Genomic DNA, 9286 nt, shown 5'->3' with positions numbered 1-9286 from the left:
AAATACTGTAACAAACTTCGTACAGAGTTCGGTCTATTAATTGTTTCATGTTAGATATTCTATGTGTTTACCTCAATTGAAAAAAAAAAAAGAATGTTTTTGCTAGTATCAGATCTGCTGTGGAATTGGTATTGTATGTCCATGAATTCTTTTCTCAGCACGTGTTCCTCACTAGAAGAAAATGCTGTTACCTTTAAGCTTTGTCAAATTTACATTAAAATACTTGTATGAGGACTGTGACGTTATGTTAAAAAAAAAGGTGTTAAGTCACAAAATGCGGTAATAAATATTTCATTTTTGATTTTTTGTTAGGCTTTTCTTTTGTGTGTTTTTCATAGTTTTAAGGCAAGGTTGCACAGTGCCTGCTATATATACGGTGTTACAAGTAGGTGGTGGTTTTGCCCCCCAGAAGTTGGCCATATTTGAAATTTACTGACAGTTTTTAAGGTAACCTTCTGTAGCGGGTAGTGTATATTTTTGGCTTATAAATTCCACCAGCGGAAAACTTCTAAAGGTATGAAATTGTGTGTGTGTGTGTGTGTGTGTGTGTGTGTGTGTGTGTGTATCCGTGAGATGAGCCAAGTTGAAAGATTACCTTCATTCAATATGTCTAAACTCCTTTTTAGATGCATGATGTTGGAAAAAAATACTTTCAGATAAAGCTTTTCATGTTCATCCTCTGCCAGAATAAAGGGCTTTTTTAGGGTTAATTTTACATCATAAGAAATAACTAACGTCTGTGCTCAAAGATAATTCATCTGCCTGTGTTTTTTCTGTCTTACTTACTAAAATGCTGTTGAATATGTAAATTAAAATTTACATATAGATGTTCATAGATGAGTAAACAACTTCTACGAAGTTTGAAATCCTGAGTTGAAAACATTACTTAATCATTAATATTTAATATAAATTTTATTATGAGGTCTTTTTATTTCAGACACCTCCACGTGCAGACATGCTAGTGTGAGGAGTTGGGTGACTAAACGTAAATTTTTTTCTAAAACAGCAGCAAAACAGGCAATATGATGCCATTTTCAAAGTATCACACAACATTCCTAGAAATCTGTGTTACTGGCTTGCTGGTACTGTACAATGCCTGATAGTGCGCAAAGTGGAAAAAAAAAAGTGTGTGTATTTGCATGCCCCCTCAATTTCTAAAATAAATATACTTTTCCTGGAATTTTGAAACACCTACATTTTTAATCCTATGTGTAGAAGAGATAGTATCATAAAACTAGTTCTGTGATGTCAGCTTGATAGGGAAATAGTTCACCAGCTCAGATATCCAAGTTTGTATCTTACTTGGACTTCTGCCATCTTCCCATTGCAGAAAATATGAAGGAAAGTTGTATATAAAGAAACAAGGAAACAAATTTCTATTGTTTTTGTATTATTTTTAGTTAGGTAGATTTTTTTATAAACACATTTATCAGCTTAATTGATAGGCTGCTTTTTCAATGTAGAAGTAACACTTCTGACACAAACTGTTGATTGTTAACGGAGAATTCTACGCCACTTGGAAAAGAGCTTCCCCCTCACTTTTGTTATCCCCACGCATGTGGAGTCTTTTTGCAAAATCTAAGTATTTGTATATTTTTACTTTAAATGCTTTTAGGTAAAGTTCTGCATTTACAAATTAACTCACATTCGCTGGGAAAAAAAAGGAAAAGTTTTTCTTCCTTTCCTCTCAGTAAAGGACATGCTGCAGAGTTTACTTGGTAAGGGTTCATGTTTAGGACGTGCTTAATGAAATTATTATTAAGCTATTTCGTCAAAGTTGAGATCTCAAAACTCTCTACCCTTGGTTTAATGAATAAAATCATCTCCTTAAACAAATCCTGTTAACCTTAACCTTCTTCAACATTTGTAGATAATAATTGTAATAATATTTGTTTGCATTTTCTTGCCCCCACCCCATATGCTAAGACCAAGAGGTAGTAGAGTTGTCCAATTTTTATAATGCTTTTTTTATACCACCTCAGAAGGCATTTGCTCCTATCTCGGGTTTACTATTTAGTATAAAGAGTTCCGATTTGGGTATATTTAAGAAAGACTCAGCTGTCAAAAGCAAAGAAACTGGGAATGGTGTTTTGACAACCATATAGTGTTAAAGGAAATACTGTAGTCTGAATAAAATTGCTTATGTTCTCCAAAACAAGAGTAACATAAAAACACTTTTTATTTATATGGAAAAGCAAAAGCAGAAATAAATTCCAAAGGTTTCCCTTTCTTTAAGAAATTCTGAGAGAACTGCAGTCGCCATCTGTTAAGGGTTGGGAATTGAGCAAGAAGCCACATTTAAACGGAAAAAGAAAAGACCAGGAAAGTCTGTGTCTTCCAACCACCTCTTCTCCCTCCCACCACCCAGGTCAGCACTTCCAGGTCCGCGCCAGCCCCCCACCCCCACCCCCACCCCCACCTCACCGTAGTTAGATTGGCCAAGAAGAGAGGACTCCAGGAAAGAGTCCTGGCCTCCTCGCCCCTCCCGCCCCGTGGGCCTGTTAACCCGGAGCAGGTTTGGGAAGGGAAATGTGGCTAATATCTCTAACAGCTGTCAGAGGAGGGCCCTTCCTTCAAAGGGACTAGACTGGGATCCCCACAAGTTCCCCATTAGTCTTGCAGGCCAGCAATTTGATAAGGAGCCTGGGCCTCTGCTGCAAGTTGCCACTGTGTTAGAAGGGCCGATGTCTGGATGTGCCGAGTCCCCTCGCTCCGCAATCGCTGCGGGCCGCCGCCCACCGAGCAGGGTTGGTGCCGACGTGCGCGCGCCCCGAGGCTGGGAGGAGGCTGAACCCCGGCAAGGGCAGCGGGCGTGGGGAGGCTCTCCGCCTCCGCGCCGGCTGCCCCTGCCCTCACCTGGCCTTCCCTTTGCGTGGTGTTAGAGGTAGCCCAACGTGCTTCAAATTGATGGGGGGTGGGGTGGGGGCTGGAAGGGGGGCACCTAACAGTCTCAGTAATCAACTCGGGGTGTCGCACGCGTCGTCGAGCTCCCTCCGTTGGGCCGGGGCTGGGAGGAAGCCGCGGTGCGCGGGGAGGGCGAAATGCAGGTCTGATGGGGGAGGCCGGTCAGACTGTGATGAGAATGGAGACCGTCGGGGCAGTGTTTGAAGGGAGGTTTTAATATTAATAGTTTCGGTGTAGAGACAGAAGGGAGATTGCGTCTACGGCTCCTCGGGGCAGACTCTGGGTGACAGCGATGATGGATGATCCAGCAGAGCCCAACAGCTCCTCCCCTCCAGCCCCAACTGTGTCAAAGCTACTTTAGTTGAAGCTTTAGAAATAAAATAAATAAACAGCATCCCCCCCTTACTCTTCATACACCTCCACTCCCACCCCCACCCCCGCTTTCCGACATCGATTTATAGATCATTATGAATCAATTATTGCTCTCAATACTTTCCCATTGGCTTAAATAAAACAGTCAAAAGATGAAAACATGGGGTTCGGTGTTTTTTGTTTTTTTTTTTTCCCTCCTGACAGGAACAATCGCAAAATCCATTATCTCATAATCAGAGGCACCGAGTTAGGAGGTGTAGAGAAAGGAAGGGGTCGCCCAGTAAATAGCTGGGGGGGGGGGATGCTGGTGGGGGAGAGGAGAATGCTGGAGGGGGGGTGTCACCCAGCTGCTGCCTTTGTTCAGATGGGTTTGGTTTGTTGTTTGTTTGGGGTTTTTTTGAACGGGGGAACCCGCGTGAGAATGAGATGCCTACAGGTTTAGTAACCTAATTATTTAACTCCTTTGGAGAAACCTATTTGAATGTGTGTCTCGGCAAACATCAGATGTTGTTGGTAGTGAGGTCGCACATGGGAAAAGGTGTGGAGGAATGGGTCCGTCTGGAGGGCGGATTTTCACTTTGTTGTGAGCAACTGTGGGAGGGTTTGCTGCCGGGAAGCGGGATTCTCCCACCCGCAACGCCCGCCTCTCTCCCCGCGGTTGGCTGTTTTTGTCGTTGCAACTGGTTTGGATCTGGGACTGGTCGCCCCCAATCGCCCCCACCCCCACCTCGGCCGCCCGGGGCTTTTCTTCCCTCTCTTGCCCCTTCGCGGCGGTGCTCGGGGTTCTCTAGGTGTTTCTATGACTACATTGTGTGTGTGGGAGGGTCAGATGTGGGGGTTGCCCGCGAGAGGGCCGTTCCTGGGCGATCATTTATCAATGTCACCCACATAATGATTCTCTCTGCAGCCTCCTATTGATGAGGATAATTACATTAGCTCAGAGTGACTGATCAATGAAAAACCACCACACAAAAACTTCTTTACTCCTCTATAATACCAAAAACCGATACAGAAATAACATAGAAAGCCTGATTTTCTCTCCCTTTCCTATCCACCAATAGATTCTGCCCCCCCACCCCCAAAAGGACTGGGAGTAAAGTAAGAAAATAGACCCAGGTTTGTTTCGTTTAAAGGAGGATGCAATTTTGTCCGTGAATGCATTTTCTCAGAATGCATTGGCTTCATTCCTCCTTTGCTAAAGAATATCAACGGATTTGTTAATGTGAGTTTCTTTTAGATTGGTCTGTGGTTTTCCGTTCTTTTTATTTCTTTCTTCCCTTTTGGGCATTTTTTTTTTCTGCTTCAAAAAAAATAGACAATTCTTTTATAAATAACTGGAAAAGGAAATTACTCTAGGTCCTCTCTTTTTTGTTTAGCCTTTGCTTAAGTCGGGTTATCTTTTGTCTTTATCACTTCATAAAGTAGCACAATTAAAGATGTGATGTTGCATGGGTATAAAGGGTGGATCCATAATACGGCAACATAATACGCTATATTCTCGCCTGAAAGTTTGCAGCTAAATTACGATTTCGCCTTTTCTAGACTTAAAAAAAATCAATATTTTCTCAATTAAAGAGAATTTTAATGCTTTACTTGCGAATTGTTAAAGGCGCTGTAAATTTTGTTGTAATGCTTCTTGGCTTCGGAGTAGATGCAGGAGACCGGTTGATTCTCGTGGTCTTTTTCCTCTCAGAGAACCTAGTCCAGGGACATCCAGTGTGTCAGATCAAATCCCAGCAACAAAGGTAAGGAGTGTTCCGAGAGGGATGGGGCAAAGGGTGGGGAGCCCTCCAGCGCCAGAGGCCATTGTCTTGTATATTTTCACCTCTCTGTCCCGCCTCCTGAAAGTGACAGAAGTGTCCATTTTACTCTAATCTTTCTCAAAGAGGAGCACGTTCGACTCCCATCTGCTCTGTGACGGCCAGAAAAGCAGCAGCATTTGGGGGGGGGCATTCTAAACTCTTTCCAGCATCGCCCCTTTTCTCTTTCCTCTCCTTATTTTGCCAAAATTTAACTCTGAAATCTTTCACAAATTCTGCCATATTTTATATGTGTTCTGACCTCTATGTCAGAACTCATTCCCCACCCTCAAGAGCGCTCACTGTTTACAGATGTTTTGTCCTTCCACACGTCCCACCTAGTAAAAGTTCCCGCAGAGAATTAACTGTGGTGTGTTAATAGCCCAGGTCTGCTACTGCTCTCTCCTGCAAAGCTGAAATCTGGTGAGGTGGAGAATGGCATTGAACTAACGTTGGGGAGCTGCCCCAGGCCCAAAGAAGCCCAGACTTGAGAATTCCAAGCCCAGGGATTTGGTGGGAAGCAAGGTAGTGAAACTTTCAGGACATAAGGCAGAGAGGAAGATAAGAAAATGAGGCTAGAATGGAACCTAGTAAGAGGAGAAGAGGCTAAGGCAGAAAAATGAGCCTTTGGGGCCTCTTTGTAATTTAAAAAGAAATAATAATGAAGGGAAATCGAGTATCTAAGGCTTGCTATTATTATTATTTTTTTAACCTAGTGTCTGTTTAGGAACAAGTCCTCAGAGATGCCAAGAAGGGCCTGAGTTTCCAAACAGAACTGCTCACAAAGTTCCTTTGCAGTTCCCCCTTCAGTTAATTTGCTGGGACTGTGAAGCCTGGGGAGAGGGCTATGTCTGTGGTGTACCAAGGGCTTGAGCAAGAGTATGATGGGAAGGGGCACCTTGATATAATGAGACTGCTGTTTTAAGCTGAACAGAGAAGTGGGGAATGGAGAAAAAGTCGCACAACACCACAGTGCACTTTAAAATTATTCACACCTACCTGCCTTTTTCCCTTAAACCACACTATCAAATATTATACATAGGTGGGGAAATTTCTAGTTCATCTTGTTTGGTCTGTAGCCCCACCCAACTGATCCCCCTTTGCTTAGATGCCTGACATGTAAGCCTAGACCCTGGCCTTTTTATAAAGTGAGTGGGGCTTTGTTAATGTATTTGTACTTTTCAGCCTTCAGTGTAAGTTTCTCGCTTTGGAGGAAGGAGGGGTGCAAGAACCGAGGGGGAGGGGAGCAGAACACAAAGACTATCTAGTTCTCACCAAGCAGGTTTCAAAATAGGAACTTAATGGGAAGGGAAAAAAATGAAAGAATGGAAAAAAAATAATAAAGGGGGGGTGAGAATTGCTTATCACAACAGGTTTGCTTGTCTGGAAGAGAGGTGATCCTGCGAATATTTTTCCCTTTGAGGATTCTGTTTTCTTCATATTGAAACATTTTCAAGTTTTAATCCTTCAGCAGACAAAAATCTCAATATAAATATGACATGGGCCACTGGCAAAAAAAAAAAAAAAAAAACCGAACTTAAACTCAGTGCTGAGAGGGGGGGGTAGGGTTGGGGGGGGAGAGCCCTTTCTGATTAATAACTAGCAGGGTAATGTTGAGGGCTTTTTCTGCCCGATTGCCTTTTTGAATTAGAGCCGATTTCTTCACACTTCAATAGTGCCTGTCTCCTTTAAAATGACTGGCAGATTTGTTTCTCTTTTTTCTCTCCCTGAGACTTAATGATGTAAATTTTCTAATTAGTTAAATCATATTGCTTAAAGGCCTAATATTTACCGTGTAAGAATTGATCATCCTGATTTGGACCTCTTGAAATATTCTGAGAAATAACATTTGGCTTTTAGGTTGAGGGATGAGAGAGGAGGAAGCTGTGTTTCGGGAAGCAGTTGAGAGGAGAGAAGGCACACACCCGGGCAACATGTTAAATTAATAGTTGAAGTTGAGCTGGGCTCACACCCCAAGTCCGCTTTTATTTTTCAATCAGCAAAGATTTAATTGGCAGCCCTCAGGCCGGGCGATCTGATATTTTCTCATTAGTTTCCCATCACTAATCTTGAGTGTTAGATTGGCTTAAAGGTTGTCAACATTTGACCAATTTTATTTAAGGAAAAAAAAAAATCATGCATTATGGCTCCGGGATGTGAGATCTGCAAATAAATCCTGCTTGGATCAGCGGAACTAACAGGCGAAAAAAATGTTGACTATTCATCGTCGCATTTAATAAGTTGCCTTAATGTATATTTCAAAGCCAGGGAGAAAGATGTACAGGAGCTGCATAGATGCAGACGAAAAGAGGTTGATGGGGAGGAGGTTGCAGTAAGCGAGGTGGGAAGGGAAAGTGAGGTGTAGGTACATTCGAACAGAGGGTAAATAACCCAAATGGAATAGCTGTTGAGGGTTTAGGACCTACAATCCCTCCTCCCTTTCCTTTTGCAGCTGCGTGAAACTGCAAAGTCGGTCTCCAAGCTCAGAGCGGCTCGGCTGTCTCGTCCACATATAACATCAGAGCGCCCCCTGCTGGCGAGCGGAGTCGACCGCTACGGGTCGGCCCCCTGCAAAGCAAATCGTGTTTTTCGGTGTCCCCCGCCGCCCCCCCCAGCCCCATCACACTGACTCCCTTCCACCACCCCCCACCTCGGTTCTGCAGCAAAACCCCGCGGCAGAGGAATAGCTTGCTAAGGCTGAACATTTAAATGAATAAATGATAAAAAATAAAGTACGAAGGAACCCCAACCTTCACTTGGCCTCCGGGGAATAAACTATCAAGTGACTAGGAAAGGGACACATTTTCTTTCTCTAAATTCTTTTCTCCTCTGAGTTTTCGCTGTGATTTGTTTGTTTCTGCCAAACTGTAGATTCCGAGTCTAAGGAAATGTTTTTAATAGATGTTGTATAAGTTTTTAAAAATGGATCTCTGATGGGGAAAGAGGCTAATACAAAACAGTATTTTGCAGCCTCGCAAAACAAAACTCCCGAGGAACTCGCCCTACTTCAGTAAAGTCCCGGAGAATCGCTTTCGGAATTCAGTTCCTCCTCTTGAACGACCTTTTCTTACACCGCAAATACTGGTCCTTGTCTGATTTCCCCCCCCCAATTAGAGAATGTGTTTAAAAAGTTGTCACCTACCTATGTACACACACACAGACACACACGGTCTTTTCCCGCGTGTTCCTAGTCTTTCTTCGCTTGTGCTTTTCAGTTTTGCTGGAAACGGAAAGGGTGGCTGAAGTGCACCAAAATAAACCGCAATGTCTTTGACACTTGATCGTACTCGACTGCTTCACGTCAAATGCAAGTGTGGGACTCGTACTCTTTGAGGGTGTCTGGTTATGTTTTCAACTGTTTTGGTGCATTCAGGCGTTTTCTCGGCTTCCCAATTAATCCTCACGGATTTCTGACCACTCTAGGCGAGGGCGCACAGGTAACGCGAGCCGGGGCAATCTTGGGCTGGCAGACGCCGCGACTCCACCGACAGCCTCGACTCTTGGGAGAGGCGCTGGCAAAGCAGCCCTGACCCGGGGAAATTCTTCTGACCACAGCTAGACCCCACACCAAGAGTGTCAATCTGCAAGGAGGAACGACTTTAGTTTGTGGGGGCTTGCTTTTTAGAGTACCGGATTTCGGGATTTTGTGCAAACTGCTCTCAGAACTGAGGCGCGGGGGAAGAAGGCAGGGAGGACGGCTGGGGGAAAGGTGGGTCTCTTGACGCTCATTTCTTGCCAGGCTACCAGGAGCTCCTCGTTGAAGAATCCGTTCTCCTCCCTCGCTGCTCCCTAGAACCGCCCTGTGTCACACCTTCTCCAACCCTCCTCCTTGGGGATGCTCTGAACCGGGACGGGGACCAAGGCGCGTCCGGGAAGGAGCGCTCCTAGGGCAAGGCGGAGGCAGCCCGGGTCTTCGCGCCAGTGAAGTGTTGCCTCAGTCGGGTTATGATTTGAAGAATTACTGGGGCTATTGTGACAACCGAGGTAAATTAAATATTTATACTCCAAGTTGTTCTCATTATTATTATTATTTTTTTTTTGGTCTGTTGTGAAGAAGTTCAGGGAGTTCAAACTTACTTTAAATAGAAATCCTGGTCTGGGGAGGGAGCAGAACCTGCCACCTGCCACCGAAGTTGACTTTTGGACAGGTCTTCATTAAGCTCAGAAGTGGAAGGGAAGTTATCTGCGAACACTGTTGGTTCATTTAAATA

At 44.0% G+C, this 9286-nt stretch overlaps 1 protein-coding gene and 1 long non-coding RNA gene across 6 annotated transcripts in view; both read left to right on the top strand.

The window, feature by feature from the left end:
• The window catches only part of MEIS2 (Meis homeobox 2), a 203569-nt gene extending 203264 nt beyond the window's left edge, over positions 1-305 (top strand). For all 5 annotated transcript variants that reach the window (XM_025884005.2, XM_025884004.2, XM_073876771.1 and 2 more), the window contains one exon: positions 1-305. This exon is cut by the window's left edge and continues 1116 nt beyond it. The gene's annotated coding sequence lies outside the window, so the exon portion shown is untranslated.
• Positions 306-4140: 3835 nt separating this feature from the next.
• Positions 4141-8507, top strand: LOC141370044 (uncharacterized). The gene is made up of 3 exons (XR_012373736.1): positions 4141-4498; positions 4970-5021; positions 8291-8507. It is a non-coding gene; the product is annotated as an uncharacterized lncRNA (long non-coding RNA).
• Positions 8508-9286: the final 779 nt, after the last annotated feature.

This window comes from Callorhinus ursinus, unplaced genomic scaffold (genome assembly GCF_003265705.2).
Source record: "Callorhinus ursinus isolate GAN/ISIS: 27379988/994484 unplaced genomic scaffold, GSC_fseal_2.0 scaffold25, whole genome shotgun sequence".
Classification (NCBI taxonomy): domain Eukaryota; kingdom Metazoa; phylum Chordata; class Mammalia; order Carnivora; family Otariidae; genus Callorhinus; species Callorhinus ursinus.
Note: the sequence above shows the minus strand (reverse complement) of the source record. Positions and strands in the feature narration are given on the sequence as shown.